This window comes from Rutidosis leptorrhynchoides, chromosome 4, assembly GCF_046630445.1.
Source record: "Rutidosis leptorrhynchoides isolate AG116_Rl617_1_P2 chromosome 4, CSIRO_AGI_Rlap_v1, whole genome shotgun sequence".
NCBI lineage: Eukaryota > Viridiplantae > Streptophyta > Magnoliopsida > Asterales > Asteraceae > Rutidosis > Rutidosis leptorrhynchoides.
The window spans coordinates 356262207-356282037 of record NC_092336.1 but is presented as its reverse complement, the minus strand read 5'-3'; the positions used below and the strand labels follow the sequence as shown (position 1 = coordinate 356282037).

General features: G+C 35.3%; 1 non-coding gene across 1 annotated transcript; it reads left to right on the top strand.

The window, feature by feature from the left end:
* Positions 1-1885: 1885 nt before the first annotated feature.
* Positions 1886-1992, top strand: LOC139845793 (small nucleolar RNA R71). Its single transcript, XR_011758550.1, has one exon. It is a non-coding gene; the product is annotated as a small nucleolar RNA R71 (small nucleolar RNA).
* Positions 1993-19831: the final 17839 nt, after the last annotated feature.

Sequence of the window (19831 nt, the reverse complement as noted above, 5' to 3'; positions counted from 1 at the left end):
TGGACCATAATCAACTTGCATATCTCTGACTTTTGATTTAAGCCATTGGTTGAATTCCTGTGTAATATCCACAAATTCAACTAGTTTTGCCTTTTCTTTAGGCCATAGATTGGATACTAACCGGTTACATAACTTAAAGTTCCTCTTGGTTCTAGCATCGCGAATCCGTTTAATAAGTTTCTTCATTGAACTGTTAATAACGAGATCATTTAATTTCGTATCAACAAAGGGGTTCTTTGTTATCAGGTCATCATTAGGTGTTACTTCATCTTCCCCACACTTAGGCTTTTTATTATTGTTAAGCACTACCGTTGGAGTTGGTAAAACAATGTGGTTTTTACCAATCGTCTTTATTGGTTTAACAGTTTTGGTTGGTGGAGATTTAGACTTTCGATTCATAAAGGTGACCAATTTTTCACCATCACTAAGTGTCATTCTACCCTCTCTTACATCAAATAACGCCCCGGTGGACGCTAAGAATGGTCGACCTAAAATTAGAGGAATGTTTGAGTCCTCTTCTATGTCATTGACAATAAATTCGACTAGAAAGGTTAAATTACCTACTTGAACGGGTAGGTTGTCAGCAATTCCAACTGGGTGCCTAATGGTTTGATCAAAGAGTCGAACACTCATCTCCATTGGACTTAACTCACATACTCCTAATCTCTTATATAATGAAAGAGGCATAACACTCACACTTGCACCTAAATCTGCTAGTGCATCATACATGACACAATCACTAAGTAGATAAGGAACAATAAATTCAACCGGATCACCCAACCTAGGTGGAAGTTTTGGTGGAACTGTCTTCACTGGGTTTACTTTTACGGTTTTTGTTTCTTGCACTTTCTTATTCTTCTTCTTCTTTCCAAAGGTATCACAAACTTTATTACCTATCACTTGCTCATACTCAACTCCTTTTCTTGGAAATGGGATGGGTGGTCTGTATGGTACCACCACTGGCTTTACATACTCGGGTGGTGGTGGTGTTGTAACTTCTTCATTGTTACTCATATCTAAAACCTTCCCATCTTCCGGTGCTGATTTTTCAGAATTTGTTGACACCATGTTAATGTTTTCATTTCGAGGATTTACTTCAGTATTACTTGGTAGCTTTCCTTGTTCCCTCTCACTCATCATGCTAGCAAGAGTACCTACGTGTTTTTCTAGATTCAAAATGGAAGCTTGTTGAGTTCTTAATGACTGATCAAACCTCTCATTTGTTTGGGTTTGAGATGTAATAAATTGTGTTTGATATTCCATTAGCTTTGCCATCATTTCTTCCAGATTTGGCTTTTTCTCTTCGGTTTGTTGTGGTGGTTTATACAAGCCAGGTATTTGTTGATTGAAAGTGTTGTTTTGAGTTGGTTGGTTATTTGGACCTTGTTGGTTGTACGAGTTATTGTTGGGTCCATTTGGATTGTAAAGAATGTTTTGATTTCGATTAAAGTTTGGCCTTGGTGGTTGATAATTATTTTGATAATTATTTCTCGGCCTTTGGTTCATGTAGGAAACATTCTCACGTTGTTCCATGGTTTGTTCAATATTACAATCTTTCGTTAAGTGTGGTCCACCGCATTGCTCACAACTGATTCGTATTGCGTGAATATCTTTAGTCATCTTTTCCATTCGTCTCTCGAAAGCATCTATTTTTGCGAAAACAGAATCAAAGTCATGGCTAGAATCGGCTCTAGCCGCTTTAGATGAACGAAAAATGTCTTTTTCCTGATGCCACTCATGCGAGTGGGAAGCTGTGTTATCAATAATCTTGTGAGCTTCGGTAGCAGATTTCTTCATAATGGAACCACCAGCTGCTGTGCTGATGTCTTTTCATGTAGCAACGTTGACACCTTGGTAGAATATTTGTACTATTTGATAAGTGTCTAAACCGTGCTGTGGACATCCTCTCAACAACTTTTCGAATCTTTTCCACGCCTCATATAATGTTTCATTTGGCTTTTGCGCGAACGTAACAATTTCTCCTTGAAGTTTCACTGCTTTAGATGCCGGAAAGAATCTTTTAAGAAAATTTTCAACTAAGACATCGGGGGTGTTAATCGCCCCTTCAGGTAACTATTCTAACCAATCTTTGGCTTCTCCCTTTAAAGTCCAGGGAAACAACATGAGATAGATATGTTCATCCTCAACTTCTCTGATTTTGAATAGAGTACAGATCCTATTAAAGGTTCGAAGATGTTCGTTTGGATCTTCTTTTGGCGTACCACTATATTGGCATTGATTAGTTACCATGTGTAGGATTTATCCTTTGATTTCATAATCATGCGCATTAATGTCTGGTCGCGTAATGGCATGTCCTTGGCCAGTGCGTGTAGCTCTCATTCGATCTTCCATACTTATAGGTTCCGTTATTTCCATATTTGAAATTGTTGAATCCTAATCACTAGAGGATTCTGATTTAATGGTTTCTTCCTCTACAATCTCTGGTTGAATGATTTGTGGTTAAGGAGGAATGATTAGTGATTCAGGATCTCTGAATTGTCCTTGAATATCCTCCGGGTTCTCAATTGTGAAGTCGGGTTCAAAAAATGGATTATCGGGAATTTGAATTGGAGTACTTGGTCGACATGATGATGATTCTAAAGCAAAATCAACGGCGACAATATTGGCTAGATGTCTTGATCGAGTTACAGGTGGTGAACGTATGAAAGGTGGTGAACGTTTTGTTTGGTGCATTCACTGAATATCCTATTAGTTATAAAAATAAAAATTATATAAGTTATCAAATTAATAGACTTTTCTGATTTTGTCCACGTTTCAAATAGCCAATGGATGCAGCAGGTAGCCAGGACCCTTTAAATCGGAAGCCCACAACTCGCCACTAACAAATCCAACTATTACTACGAACCAGAAAAATTTGGATGTCTATCAATTTAACCGCTTAAAATAATTTTTCCGTCGAAGTTTAAAGAAAATAAAGAAAATTCTATGTCCTAAAAACTAGAGCGTAGAAATGAGAAAGAAAAAGCGCGTCGAAAAACAAGAAGTCAAAAAACAAACGTCGAAAACAAAAAGTCTAGAAATTAAATCTAAAAAGTTGCGCCTAAAGGTATTAAAGCTTAAAAGGAATTCTATATCCAAAACGGCAATAACTTAAAAGGCACTAAAATATATAAACGGCGTCGCAAAATTCTAAAGCGCCTAAATCTTAATTCTAAAGGAAAAGCACTTAAGGGATTTTACGGCAAAGCCTAAAAACTAGAAATATAAAAATAACTACGGCAAAATACTAAACTTAAAATTAATTACGAACAACAAATATTAAAAACTACGAATTTAAATGAAAACAAATATACAAAATATAAAAAGAAACTAAAAATGATAAAATTACAATTTTTATATTATTATTTTATAAAAGTATTAAACTATATAATTAATAATAATAAATAAACTTGAAATTACAAATTAAAACTAAAATAAAACTAAACTAATTAATATTATAATTAAACCCTAATTTAATTAATAATATTTAAATTACAACCCTAATCCACCATTTAATGCGTTTAAGGTTCTGTGTCAGAAAGCCCTACGCGATCGCGTAAGACTTAGACTCTATAGCTCCGCAGTCACGGAGTAATACAGTACCCGGCTTATCTGTTGGGCTTAAACAGTTCGGCCCACTAGTATTTTTATATTTGTTTTGGGCATAATTTTGGGATACGAATTAAATCAGCCCAATTTATAATTTTTATATTAATTTGATTTTAATTATACAAATAATAGTATAAAGAAAATTTATAAAAATAAACTTATATTTTTTTAAAAAAAACTTAATATAAAAATACTTTTTAAACACAAAACCTTAAAAATATATATTTATTTTATTTTATTTTTTTATTTTTTAACACTTATTATAAATACAAAATATTTTTACAAAATTAGAGATAAAAATATAGCGTTTTTCACCGATCCCCGGCAGCGGCGCCAGAAACTTGATGTGCGAGCGGAGGTGTACGAAATATTATTATTTTTTACTACAAAATACTACGAAATATGACACAATTTTTATATATTTAATTTACGGATGAGATATACCTAAACCTTGCTACAACACTATAGGCATTGTACCTAATCGTAGAGTAATGTAGTTTTTAGTAAGTGCGGTTCGTTCCACAGAGAGCTAGTGATTACGTACTATATTTTTAATAACTATATTTATATAAAATATATTTAATTATATATAGTAATATTATATATAAAAGGGGATTTTACCGTTTAATGACCGGTTTGTCGATTTTATATTTTAAGCGTAAAGATAAATGACGATAATATAAATGACAGAATTTAAATTGCGATAAAATAAATTGCAGTAATTAAAATGACAGTAAATAAAGGTACGATGAAATATGAAATAAAAGTATTATGCTTATTTAAACTTCCGTAACCATGATGTTTGACGTTTTGATTTTAATTTATTACTCTGGGTTAATTGTCCTTTGTCCTGGTTTATTTGATACCTATATGGGTTTTACCCATAATAGTCCATCGGTCATAATTATAATATGCTCGTCAAATTAACCTTATTCCCGAAGTCAAATATTCCAACTAAGTAGGGATTTGAACTGTAACAAGATTTTAATACTTTGTTAATAATTACACCAGGTTATCCTTGTATGTAATCCACCCCTGTTTTAATTAGTCCATGATAAATTAATTTATTCACTTGGCCATAATGAATAATCAATTACCCAATCCAATTGATTAATTAAATGATTGTAAACGATGTCGTATAAACGTCACTAAATAGGACATTCGTAATCAATTTAATAATTATTAGATTAACTAATTTGAAGATAGGTTCGACAGGTAATGAGTTGTCATTCAATTAGACAATACCCCCTACCTATTAATAGTCAATAGTCCAATATTCACAAGTGTCGGTCTTTTGCCCAAACCCTAATTATGGTACAAAATCCAATAACCTCGTCTTTAATATTTAGTCTAACATCACGATTACTTCGGCTTAAATAAGCATAATAATAACTTAGTTACGAGATATTAATTAAAAAAGGAAGAACATAGCTTACAGTGATTATTTATCGCTTAGCGTTACACGGACAGAGTTCCGACTTTAAAACCCGTAAAACATTTCTTACAATAACCTTATTATTATTAACTTAAATTAAAATTAAAATTATAATATAAATATAAATTATAAATATAGAGAGAAAGAAAAGATTGAATTAATCAATCTGGTGTACGTTGATCGAGCAGAATTCGTTGGCTTTTATAGGCAAAATTTGATTCCTTCAGCTCCGCGATCGCGAAGGTTTTAAGCCTTGGAGCTCCGCGATCGCGAAGGTTTGAAATCCAGCTCATCCAATAAATACAAAACGTGGGCTGCTGAATAAATATATAATATAATATAATATATATATATATATATATATATATATATATATATATATATATATATATATATATATATATATATATAATTAATTATATATTATATTATATTCTTGTGCATAGTTGACTTGTAATTTTAGCTCCGTTGAGTCGTACGTTGATAGTTGGTTCATGTCTCGGTTCTGAATTTTTGAACGCCTTTTCGTACGCTTAGATATCTTGTACTTTGCGTTTCGCGGCTTGTACTCTTGTCATTTTTAGACGTTATTCATCAATAAATTGAACCACTTGGATTGTAACTTGTACGTTTGAGCTTTTTGGTCATTTGCGTCTTCAAATCATCGATTCTGTCTTCTGTCTTCACATTTATTTATTTAAACAAATATTACTTGGAAATAGAACAATTTCAACTAAAATCTTTACATATTGGAAAGATATTGATACTAAATATATGTTCATTTGGAGCACTATCAAGTATTAATCTTCAAATAAGATTAATCAACTCCCTAAGTCCCTTTAAGGAAGTAGATCACTAAGCTAGCCTATGCTTCCACTAACTGAAGTTACAAGACTTATACACTTTGCAATGATGATCCTAAGACAATACTAGGACAAACATTACACTAAGTAAACTCACAAGATTAATGATTTTGATTAGTAAGTTTACAACAACTAAATTCTATATCTATAAGATTATAGAATCTTCTCTTGCTTGATCACATTTGAGTAGTAATTAGAGCCCTTGTGATCTCTGAAAATAAGCCTTTGAAATATGCAAGAGGGTCAGCTTCAAATGCTCTTTAATGCTTGCCTTTTATAGTGGGATTCAAAAAATAGCCGTTGACACACGGTTGCCAGCACGATCGACCGTGGTTCGATCGTGCGTGCTCCAATCCAAAATTGGTATCCGTTGTATAGCCGTTTGACTCAAATTTGAACACCACATTTTGACACCTTTACTCCTTCTAGCACCTGTAAAAAAAATTAAAAAAAAACCATACATCCTATACAACTATACAAGTACTATATGCATTAAGTGTGTGAGATTTGGTCTTATTGTGTGAAAGTGACTTAACATTCCAATAGTGGTAAACCCAACATTTTTGGAGAAGTGTCTTGATTGATAATTTGGAAAATCTCAGTTTGGTCAAGACTTAGTTAGTCACATTAATGCATTTGGTTCAATTCTAAAGACTAGTCAATATGTCATTAACTTCCTAGTTTCAATTAATTACAAGTCATGTTCTATTTGAGTTTAGGTAGAGATTAATTGAATGATGTCTTTCTAAGATAATTATTAAGTATGTAGAGAAATCAAAGTTAAGTCATACTTGAATAAGCAATCACACTTAGTTACTTAGACTATACCAAATAGACAATTGACCATAATTTCATTGTGAACCATTTTACACTTAATTTATTGGAGTGGGCTAGTTACTTGAATCCTAACTAGTAAGCACATAGCAAGCATATTAATCAAGTTGATAAATTTATGAGTATTAAGCATATTAGCAAGTAGAAAGTAATACTCACACAAAGCAAGAGATAGTTATTCTAGGATCAATCATATAGATATTTGCACAACTTATAATTCAAACTTTTAACAAGATTACTTACAATATAACATATTGCTTGATTAATGTGTAAGCACACATTAATGTCCAACACATGCACAAGGGAAGAGCAATCTCTAGTTGGGACGTGGTTACCATCCTAAATGTATCTAAGTGTATTTTAGGATTACAAGTCTTTACTAGTTACACTTGAGAGCATTGTTCCTCATTTAGCCTTAATTAATCACTAAGTCATTTTTAATAATAATTATTGTTCTAGTGATATTGACTTAAGTGTGTTGGTGCTTGATGATCATACTAAGGATGTCTAGATAAGATTTAAGATCACAAGTTATTGTTTAACACTTATGTGTTATGCCTAATCTTGGTTAAATTGTCATTAAGACGTCATTAGGTGTAATTAACCACAATTAGTGTTTTTATGACCAAAACTCGATTGAGTATGGAGAGGGCATCTATTCTAAGCATGTTGGGAAATGTTTCATGAATTATAGATGTCGGGAACTAGTCAAACTTAATTTGACCAAAATTAGTGACAGAGAAAACTGCGGTCGCACTGCGGTTGACCGTGGTGGCCACCGTGCAACTTGTTTTCATAAAACTGCGTTGCAATTTAGTTTGGGGTTTCACGGTTGTATATACGGTCGACCGTACCTTGATCGTGTATTTTGCTGATCTTTAATTTCATTCTTTAAGCTATGTTTGACTTGGTCATTTGCAAGATAAAGTATGGATTAGTGACCTTGCGTGTTTTATGTTAAGATGTCTGTCATCCCTTATGCGTATGTATGTGTCATCATCAAAATCTATTCTTTGGTTAATCCTCATATTAAATTTTGTCGTTTAGTTCATTAACCAACATTCAACCAACATTCTCCCCCTTTTTGATGATGACAAACGTACAAGTGATGAGGGACATTTTGCTATAAATACGCAAGTGTTAACAATCACTTGTATCCATATTTCTCCCCCTTTTATCGAAGAAAAAAGGTTAGCTCCCCCTAGAACTAAGCTCACCCTTAGAGCAAAGCTCCCCCTTATATTGTGCACGTTGGAAAACATTTATTAAAACATAACAAGCACACATTTTATTCAAAGTAGGCACGAAACATAGTAATGCATATATGAAAATATGCATGGAAAATACAACAGATTAACTATCCTAAAATGCTTGAACACATCTTTATGGAATTAAGCATGGGTGATGGTGCATTTGTTTCCTGAAGAAGATGTGAGGGTCAGTGCATTGAGATGCTTGAACAAGAGCGTCAAGCGGCGACCATAGGGATAAGGTTACGTAAGATCTTGTTTGAGATCTTGCATCCTTGAAGCCATTATGAAGGCAAGATTTACTGGTATGGACTTGGTTAGACACCACATGAGTCCAAGTTCAGTTATGGACATTTGATCGTCACCTTCTTTTCTGAAGAAAATGTTGTGACTTATGATCGATTTGCATGTTCCATATTTTGCTCGAATATCACTGTCAAAGACACCTTTTTGACAAAGAGTGCTTAGTTTGAGTTCAGGATCAATGAATAGTGAGGTTAGTGCTCTTCTTAGAATGAACTTGGGAAGGAGTTGTATATGATTCTCAGTATCATAAAACTTAACTCCTTTTGTTGGCACTCTAAGGATATAGCCAAATCGCTTGAGTGTCATCACATGCTCTTGATCAAACAGGATGAATTTTACCTTTCGGTTGGTGGCAAATTCAAACTTTGAATAGAATTGTTTGACAAGTGAGGGAAAAGTGTAGGTTTTGAGTGAGAGAAATGATCCCCATCCAATTTTGTCAAACTCTCTTTGAAGAGTAGGATAGTCATAGAACACTTCATGTTCTTCTTGGATGTGTCTTGAATCATCTTGAGAGTTCTTCTTTTCATCACATGGAAGTTTGTTTAGAACTTTTGACATTTTGAGATTTGAGTGATATTTGGAGTTTGAGAAAACAAAGGGTTTTGAAGAACTCATTGCTTTGGAGTGCAAGATGTTCTTTGAGATTTCTCAATTTAAGGAGTCTTGAGTGAAGGATTTTCATCCATTTTGAGTAATTGCTTTGTTCAAGAATTTTAAAGTTGGAGTTAAATTTGATTGCTTTTGGATATTGTTTGGAAGATAGTGATATTGATTTTTTATTGGTGTGCATTTTAATGAGACTTGAATGAATTGCAGTCAATCTGCGGTCAAGGTTACGGTCAACCGTACTTACGACCGCATGTTATCTGCAACATAATTTCAAGTTATTTAACCTCTTATATTTTTGAGCGAGTTATTTTGAACAGATTAAGGCATTACAATATTTAAATGCATCATGTTTACATTCAACCATAGAGTCATAGCATAATCGTCTTACACATTCCTCAGCATAATTATCCTACTTCAAGGATTACTTAGATTGACGCACTTGAATTTTTATCCTCCGTATCGCTTGTCTTACAGGTCAACTTCTTCATTACCCCTTTCATCATCTTCACAATTTTTGACTCCTTTTTGAGGTTCTTGATTTGTTCCTTGTAGATTTTGTCCATCTTTGCCATTATTTTAAACTCTTGAACTTGCTCATCAGCTTCTTCATCTTCACTGTCAGGTATCACAGTATTTTCTCTACTGGTTCCTGCTGCTTCATTGGTCGTTCTTTTTCGTTTGCGGGTGGTTATTTCTGAGGTTTTTGGTCCTTTGAATATGGCAAGAGTAGGTTGACGAAAGTTATCAATTGTGACACCCAAATAGTCAAACACTTTATTGAGATGTAGTCTGTAGGGTAATGCAAGAGTGGTTTCCGTGACAATTCCATTCATCCTTATTGCCATGAGATAGGCCATGTTTACTTTGATGTCGTTTTCTAAGCACCACATCAGAGCAAATTGAGTGGCATGGACATTTGAGTGATTACCGGATTTACAATAGATGTTGTAGATGACGATTTTGTTCCAAGTGTCATACTCATGACGAAGGTGTTTTCCTTGTACACCAGATTTCTTAATTTCAGCTCTTGGAGCATCATCCTTGCACAGTGTATCGATCAGAGGAGTTTTGTCTGAAATGAAGTCAAGAAGATTTGAAAGATCATGTTGCCTATTGTAGAATTTTTCTCCCTCGGTGGGAACATCCAGTATGATCCCAAAATCCTTGAGTGGATAACGATAATTAATGCCCAGAAGATTGAAGAATACATCATCATTCACAAAGTTGAAGTTAGCGTAAAATTCTCGAATGAGTGAAGGATGGATAGGACCGTTCAGAGTAAGAAAGGATTTCCGTTTGAGTTTTTCAAATTGCCTTACAAGTTCAGGCATTTGAGTGTGAGCAACTCTTCTTCCTTCAGCGATTTTTCTGCCTGTCAGAAATTCAATGTTGTAAGCAATTCTCTCTTCAAGATCCGACGGTGGATCGTATGAGTCTTTTCTTTTTGCTACAACGGTCTTGCCTTTTCCTCTTGCCATTTTCTACACAATGATACTTCAAATTAATTCAAAGTGTATAATTTAATTGTAGGCAACAAATTTTGTAAACTTTAATTATCATCAATACTTAGATGTTTTGATGTTAATGTTCTTCACATTTTCACTCTTCATTAGTGTCAATGAGTTTGCAACTAGATTGAGATTTTCACAAAGTTCATGTGTTCTAGACTTTTGATATCATCATCAACACATGTTTTGACATCTAACATTATCACACTCAATTTTACAACAATGTCATTTATACCACATGAACAGCGATTCTATGAAAATATAACCTAGATGTATAATGAACCCTAGAATTAATCAAAGTTAAATTAACGCATAGATAGGCATTACTACAATCGTTTCCAAGTTGTTCTTCAAGAACAATTTTGATTGTTTGCATCAATTTAAGTTTTGATTCATTCTAGTTAGGGTTTCTTCATAACCCTAGTTCATCATACAAACACAATTGTATCCTAGGAAGGCAAGGATTAATCATACCGAATGTAGGAATTGAGATTAAAGGAATGAGCGTTCTTCTTCGTGCGATCGATCTCCACAGCCGTGTGCAAAGTGTGTGTGTTTTAAAGTGAGTTGGAATGAAGTAAAAGTGAGGGTTTTATTTAATTTAAAACAGAATCAGACCACGCACGGTTGAAGGACGGTCGACCGTGGTGTTAGCCGTGCAGGAATTTTCAGGCGTACGGAACAGGAGTCTGCGGTTGGGTATACGATCAGTCGTGATGCTGCCGTGGATTCTTCTGATCACCAATTTCTTCACTTCTTCTTTCTTTGAGCGCGTTTTGACGATTCTTACGTTCTATAGAATACTTGAGGACACGTTTTGTTTTCCTAACATTGAATGATTACATCCTTCCGATGTTTAATCATCAATGACACGTAATATACTATATATATATATATATATATATATATATATATATATATATATATATATATATATATATATATATATATAAATCTATATTCAATCATACACATAGTATACACAAAACGCATCAATCTTGTATTTAGCATTCAATACATAGTTTTACACAAATACACAATCCTAATATAATTAAACTTCCTTCAATAATCTTTTAAAATCATTTTTCCAAAACAATTTTGCATTTGTAAGAACAACCTTTCATTAATACGAATTCTTTTGAGAAGATTATTCTCATTAGCATTTTGATCATTGGTTTTGATTGATTTTAAAATTACCCAATCCTTGACTTATCTCTACCATTGAATTGTTAGCTTGATCCATTTTTCCCATGTTCTCAATTCTTCTAATAATAGACAATGGACTTTGATTACATGACTTGTGTTTGCTAGAGTCGTGACACATATTCATTTCAAGTTTATCTTTTGATGAACCATAAATAGTTATCCTTTCAAGTTTTCTTTTCAAGGTGTTATTTTCATCAATTAAAACTTTGTTAAGTTGTCTAACTTTGTGTAATTCTTTCTCCAAAAGTTTTACTTTGTCACGACTACTATCATACACAAATTTAATAGTCTTGTAATCATCTAACAATTCTTCATAATTAGAAGGATAGAATACATGTACCTCATTGCAATCCATGCTTGAGACATCATCTTCTTTGAAGGGAGATTCAACCTCTTCCTCACTTTGACCATCTTGATTTAGATCATCCCAAGAACCCACGAGGCAAAAATCTTCATTTCCATCCAAACCTTTTGCTTGAAGATCACCAAGCTTTTCCAAATCCTTCCCTATTCCTTTACCCTTTAAACTCTTAGAGTTTTCTTCTTTTTGAGAGCATAGTGAATCCCAACATTCCTTTGCACTTTCGCATGAAATTATCTTTAATCTTTCTTCACTAGGAAGAACTCCAGAAAGTAGTGAAATTGCATCAAATTGTTTCAAAACATCATTGTTTTGAAATGTTGACTTCACTAGTCTTGAACTAGCTTGTGGAACAAAGTCTCCTACTTTGATTATTCTCCCCAAGTAGTAATCTTTGGATTTGAGATAAGTCTCAAATCTTAATTTCCACATATCAATGTCTATCTTATCAAAGATTGGTGCTTCTTTCACCAATTCTTCCAAGTATCCCATAGTTTGAGTTAATCCGAGAATCGTTGACTCAAGTTTTTGCACAAAATGAATTTTGACACTTTCAAAAACGTTTATAGAGCAATGATTTGAGCAACCGCTCTGATACCAATTGTAAGTAACTAGAGGGGTGGTGAATAGTTACTTAATACATTTTTACCACTTTTTCGATTGATCACCAAATTCGATTAATTATGATCAACCAATTCAACTCAAACTTGATGTGTGTAGTGTATATGTTCAAAATGATGAATAAAGTAATGTAAAGAACATAGACACAAGGATTTATAGTGGTTTGAGTGGATGTTAACTAATCCACCTTAATCCACTCCCCGATTACACTAATCGGAATTTGTTGCTTCACTAAGCACTTTTTTCCAAACCCGGTGGAGATCCGATTTACAAGCTTTAACTTCTTTGGTAGACAACAAACCTAATTTTTCTATCCCTTTGAAAGATCAACTCCAACCTAGATCAAATTGTCTTCATCTTGGACAAGTATTAATCTTCAAATAAGATTAATCAACTCCCTAAGTGTGACACCGCTATTTTTTTTTATAATAAACGTGGCGGAAGCATTATATTATTTAAATACGATATTAACATTTGTACAAACCGATGTCACGTGTCATTAAAACAAATTACATATTATCTGGAAAAGACGTAAATACATTCTGTCTTAGAGATCCATACAGTTTCTGATGTTCTGCCTTAACTTGCGCACAAATATGACATTTTTCGACAAAATTCGCAACATCTGTCTTCATTGTCGGCCACCAATACAATGTTTTCAAGTCTCTATACATCTTTGTACTACCTGGATGTACTGATAATCTCGATTTATGCGCTTCAGTAAGGATTAAATCCCTCAAATCTCCAAGCATAGGCACCCAAATTCAATCTTTATAGGTCTTTAATCCTCTAGAATCATTGCATAGGTCAAATATTCTTTTAGTCATTTGTTCAGTCTTTAAGTTTTCGTCATTCAAAGCAACTAACTGAACGGTTTTCAATCGATCAATCAATCTGAAACTATTTCAATTCTCATAAATCTAACATTTTCGATGGTTTTCTTGCGACTCAGAGCATTTGCAACCACATTTGCTTTACCCGGATGGTACTTAATCTCACAATCGTAGTCTTTAATCAATTCTAAACATCGACGTTGACGCATATTTAATTCTTTCTGCGAAAAGATATATTGAAGACTCTTATGATCTGTATAGATTTCACAATGTGTACCATACAAATAATGTCTCCAAAGCTTCAAAGCAAACACAACTGCAGTTAACTCTAAATCGTGAGTAGGGTAGTTTCGTTCATGATTCTTCAACTGTCATGAAGCATACGCTATAACTTTATTTCTTTGTGTCAAAACACAACCCAGACCTGCACATGGCGCATCGCAGTAGACCACAAAATCTTCTGTTCCCTCTGGTAAATCTAAAACCGGCGTTTGACATAACAACTGTTTGAGAGTCTGAAAAGCCTTTTCTTGTTCATCAGTCCATCGAAAGGCTACATCTTTTCTAGTTAACTTATTCAACAGACCTGCTATTTTAGAGAAGTCTTTGATAAATCGGTGGTAATAACCTGCTAAATCCAGGAAACTCTTAATTTCTGTCGGCGTTTTCAGTGAGTTCCAATTCATTATGGCCTCTATCTTAGACTGATCTACTTTAATACCCTGTTCACAAATCACATGACCCAGAAACTATACTTCCCGCAACCAAAATTCACACTTAGAAAACTTAGCGTACAACTGTTCCTGTTTCAGAAGTTCTAATACCAATCTCAAATGTGTAGTATGATCTTTCTCGGTTTTCGAATATATCAAGATATCATCTATGAAGACAATCACAAACTTGTCAAGATACTGACGACACACCCTGTTCATGAGATCCATAAACACTGCTGGCGCGTTTGTTAACCCAAACGGCATAACTAAAAATTCATAATGACCATATCTAGTTCTGAACGCTGTTTTCGGTATATCACTCTCTGCAACACGTACCTGATGATACCCTAAACGTAAATCAATCTTTGAAAAGTAGGAAGCACCCTGTAACTAATCAAATAAGTCATCTATTCTTGGTAACGGATACTTATTCTTGATTGTTCTCTTATTCAAGTCACGGTAATCTATACACATACGAAGCGACCCATCTTTCTTTTTCATAAACAAAATAGGAGCACCCCCAAGGTGAATAACTTGGTCGAATAAACCCCTTATCTAACAGTTCCTGAATCTGAGACATCATTTCTTGGATTTCTGATGGAGCTAATCTGTAAGGAGCTTTTGCAACTGGTGTAGCACCCGGAACCAAATCAATTTTATACTCTACTTCATGTACTGGAGGTAACCCTGGTAGATCATCTGGAAACACTTCGGGAAATTCTAACACAACGGGAATATCGGTCACCTGCTTCTTTTCTTTCTTAACATCAATCACATAAGCTAAGAACGAATCACAATCTTTCAAGACCGCCTTCTGAGCTTTCATTAGGGAAACCATAGGGAAGTTAAATCCACTGCGCTCTCCCCTAGCTATCACTCGGGATCCGTAGGACAAACGGAAAGAAATCATCTTCTTATCACACTTAATATTAGCCCTATTAGCTCTTAACCAATTCATGCCTATGACTACATCAAAGCTAGGTATAGGCATCAGCAAACAGGTTAAAGGGAAAGAATGGCTGTCGATTTCGATGGTAATTCCAGACACAGATGATGTGCATGGAACCATTTTACCATCAGCTACTTCTATTCCCAAAGGCTCATCTAACATCCTAACAGGCAACTTCAACTTATCACAGAAGCCTAAGGACATGAAAGAACGATTTGCTCCTGAATCAAACAACACACAAGCTGGCAAGGAATTAACCAAGAACATACCAGTAATGACGTCATCGGTAGCGGTTGCAATGTCTACCGTCATCTGAAATGCCCTTGCCTCTGCTGTTGGAGGATTCTTTCTCTTCTGCCCGGCAGTAGAAGCAGAAGATCCCCCGGAAGTAACTGACCTCGCCCCTGACCCTGCCCCAGAACCGGCTCTTGACGCAGATTGACAATTTGCAGATCTATGCCCCTCTTGATGGCAGCTCCAACAAACATTAGACTTAAAAGAACACGCTGTTGATTCATGACCTAACACTCCACATTTTAAACACCTTCTGGTCATTGGAGAACATGGACCGACATGGGTCGACTTGCAAACATTACACCACCCAGACTGACTAGAACCCGATCCACTCATACCAGATTTACTTTTCTGTTTAAATCCACCTGACTTCTTACCACGAAATCCTGATTGCTTACTTAATTGCTGAACAGACTGACCACCCGATTGACTTTCTGATTTTCCTCCAAAAGATTCACTTTTTGAACTTTCTCTTTTCGCTGCCATTATATCACCTTCTGTAACTTTAGCCATCTCATGAGCCTGCGCTAAGGTTGTTGCAAATCTCGCAACAGTTCTGTACTCCGGCTTAATCACCCGCATAAAATGCTGAATCTTATCTTTCTCAGTTGGTACCCACTGTTGAACGAACCTTAGCTTAGATGTGAAATCTCTGAAAACCTCATCAATCGTCATACTTTCTGTCATCTTCATAATCAGAAACTCGGTTTTCAATCTTTCCATCTCATACTCAGAACAATACTGCTCACAAACTTTAGCAGCAAATTGTTCCCAGGTAATTTGACTAATCTGTTCTTTAGGTAAATATGCAGTGATAGAGTCCCACCATTCCATTGCTTCACCTTTGAGAAGCCTACTAGAAAATAACACCATGGATTCAGGCTCACAAAAACATGCTTCTAACGCCCTCTCCATTTCTCTTAGCTAATTGAGGTTCATCGTAGGGTTTGTGTGTCCGCTGTACTCAGGAGGTTTGCAGTCCATAAACTGTTTATACGTACACTTCTTTCTTGTCTCAGGGACTTGAAAAGGGTATATCATCTGATTTGGAAATGCCTGATTAAACGGGAATGGCATTTGGAGGTTTTGATAAGTATTTTGTGGAAATTGTGACTGAGAACTGCCACCGGCTTGATTATAAAAGTTAGGAGGAAAGGTTGTGTTTAACGCAGTGGTATTAGGGTTCCATTGCGCCCGTTTTTGTTCCAATTCCTTAATTTTCTCCTGAGCTTCTAGTAACCGACTTTGAAGTTCTATTACCTCTTGAGAAGTTTCTTCTTCTGAAGACACATGTCCATCTTCGTCAGGGGCTCTGAATGTACCAGTTCCAGGGCCAGTAGCGTTAGCTTCGTTATCTGTCATTGCTGCACTACCACAACACTCACACCAAAGCTTAGTATAAATTCTGTTAGTACTAACAACTAACACATATCCTGTCCTAATACTCACTTAACCTATCCCCAGTATGTTATGTTTGACATGACTCTACTAAGTTTGGGAACATGACATGTAGATCACAATGCACATGCTGCCAAACTCAGCTCTGATACCAACTTGTGACACCGCTATTTTTTTTTATAATAAACGTGGCGGAAGCATTATATTATTTAAATACGATATTAACATTTGTACAAACCGATGTCACGTGTCATTAAAACAAATTAAATATTATCTGGAAAAGACGTAAATACATTCTGCTTTCAAAAGTACACGGTTCATCCCCTAAAAGACCACATCAGAGTTAACCCTGTCAAACATAACATCACCATGCCCGTCTTCTCACAAAAGCCCTATCTACAAAAGCTATCAACCTGCAGGGAGGAGATGGAGGGGAATTAGCACGAAGCTAAGTGAGTACGACTAACTACAGGCCATATCATACATAAGTGTTATACTAATCATGTCACAATAGTCTAACACACAAACATCACCCAAGTGCTGTCTACAGAGACTCTGGCGGCTCGGCCAAACCATTAACCACCAGCTGATCGGACTGGGCTTACCAGAAGTTCCTCCACCACCGTACGTATATACATAATCCACACGCGACGGACGCATCATTCACATATATATACACCCCGGCTGTCTAGGCTACCACAGAGGAACCCAACTCGTAGGTTGATCTCTCCTACCGAGGCTACCACACAATAGGGACGCACCGGGCTCCAGCAGACAAGCATCAACTAACATGCAGTCATCACAAGTACTAACTAACCACAATAATAAGTATATCTAACAAGCATGGCAATCATAATATAACATGCTTCTATATACTATATTCTCCAGTTAGTCCCACTCACCGATTACCAGCAAACGAGAAGGTGTTCAGCTATCTAATCACTGAACCTTCTATTTCTCTTTTTCTCCTGAGAAATACATATACACGAGTTAGTTTATGTCCATAAACACCTAATAACACAATACAGAAAATTTTGTCAGAAAACTGTCCGCTAAAAATTTTCTGCTTAACACTTGTGCACTTTCAAAATTTACATCCTAAACACCAAAATACAAACGGGCAGCATAACGGCTAAAAATCAACACTTAGGTAAAATATTCTGCCCTGGACACTCAGTCGGTCGACTGACTCTTACAGTCGGTCGACTGTCTATACAATCGGTCGACTGACCTTACCAGTCGGTCGACTTATTTGGTATTTCCACAATCGGCCGAAAGTAAATCTCAGTCGGTCGGTTCACTCGCCAGTCGGTCGGTTGTCTGTCAATCGGTCGGTCCACTACCTCAGTCGGTCGACTGTCGACCGACAGTCGGCCGAGTGTGTTCATCTTCATCAGAAACTGAACAAAAGCTACGGACTTCTCGATGAAATCCTCAAATCTCGATCTAGAGCTCGTTTTAAACACCAAAATCGACCACAACTTGTTCACTACTTGTTATAGACTCAAAACCCACAACAATTTGACCATAACAACACTTAAATCACTTGTTTTGACACAAATTTACACTTTTATGAAAACTAACACAAAAACTCCATTTTCTTGAAGATTAAAGCATGAAAAGCTATGAATCTTACCTTGTTAGAATCAGTAAATCACAAGGAACACAATGATATGAACAATTTGAGCTCTAAAACAAGAATCAAGGATTAGGGTTTGAAGTAGGTGAGGGAGACGAAGAACGGGTGTGTTTGGGAATTTTCTAGAAATGGGAAGAAATGAGCTGCACTAGTCACTTAATTTAGATTAATTTCCCACACTGTGCAACACACGGGTATTTATCAGTTATCTGATATCTTTCGCACATCATTTGGTAGCCCAAACGAAGTCCAAACTAAATAAACAAACATGTTCTGTGACCCTTGTCACAAACTGGTCCTAACCACATCAATATTTAATAATAAGTATTAAATAGAAATAAAAGCATATAATAACGCAATACAAACTTAAGGGCAAAATAGTAATCTTACAGCTAGGCCCGATAGAGGATGTTACACTAAGTCCCTTTAAGGAAGTAGATCACGAAGCTAGCCTATGCTTCCACTAATTGAAGTTACAAGACTTATACACTTTGCAATGATGATCCTAAGACAATACTAGGACATACATTACACTAAGTAAACTCACAAGATTAATGATTTTGATTAGTAAGTTTACAACAACCAAATTCTATATCTATAAGATTATAGAATCTTCTCTTGCTTGATCACATTTGAGTAGTAATTAGAGCCTTTGTAATCTCTGAAAATAAGCCTTTGAAATATGCAAGAGGGTCAGCTTTAAATGCTCTTTAATGCTTGCCTTTTATAGTGGGATTCAAAAAATAGCCGTTGACACACGGTTGCCAGCACGGTCGACCGTGGTTCGACCGTGCGTGCTCCAGTCCAAAATTGGTATCCGTTGTATAGCCGTTTGACTCAAATTTGAACACCACATTTTGGCACATTTACTCCTTCTAGCACCTGCAAAAGAAACCAAACATCCTATACAAGTACTATATGCATTAAGTGTGTGAAATTTGGTCTTATTTTGTGAAAGTGACTTAACATTCCAATAGTGGTAAACCCAACATTCTTGAAGAAGTGTCTTGATTGATATTTTGAGAAGTCTCAGTTTGGTCAAGACTTAGTTAGTCACATTAATGCATTTGGTTCAATTCTAAAGACTAGTCAATATGTCATTAACTTCCTAGTTTCAATTAATTACAAGTCATGTTCTATTTGAATTTAGGTAGAGATTAATTGAATGATGTCTTTCTAAGATAATTATTAAGTATGTAGAGACATCAAAGTTAAGTCATACTTGAATAAGCAATCACACTTAGTTACTTAGACTAGACCAAATAGACAATTGACCATAATTTCATTGTGAACCATTTTACACTTAATTTGTTAGAGTTGGCTAGTTACTTGAATCCTAACTAGTAAGCACATAGCAAGCATATTAATCAAGTTGACAAATTTATGAGTATTAAGCATAT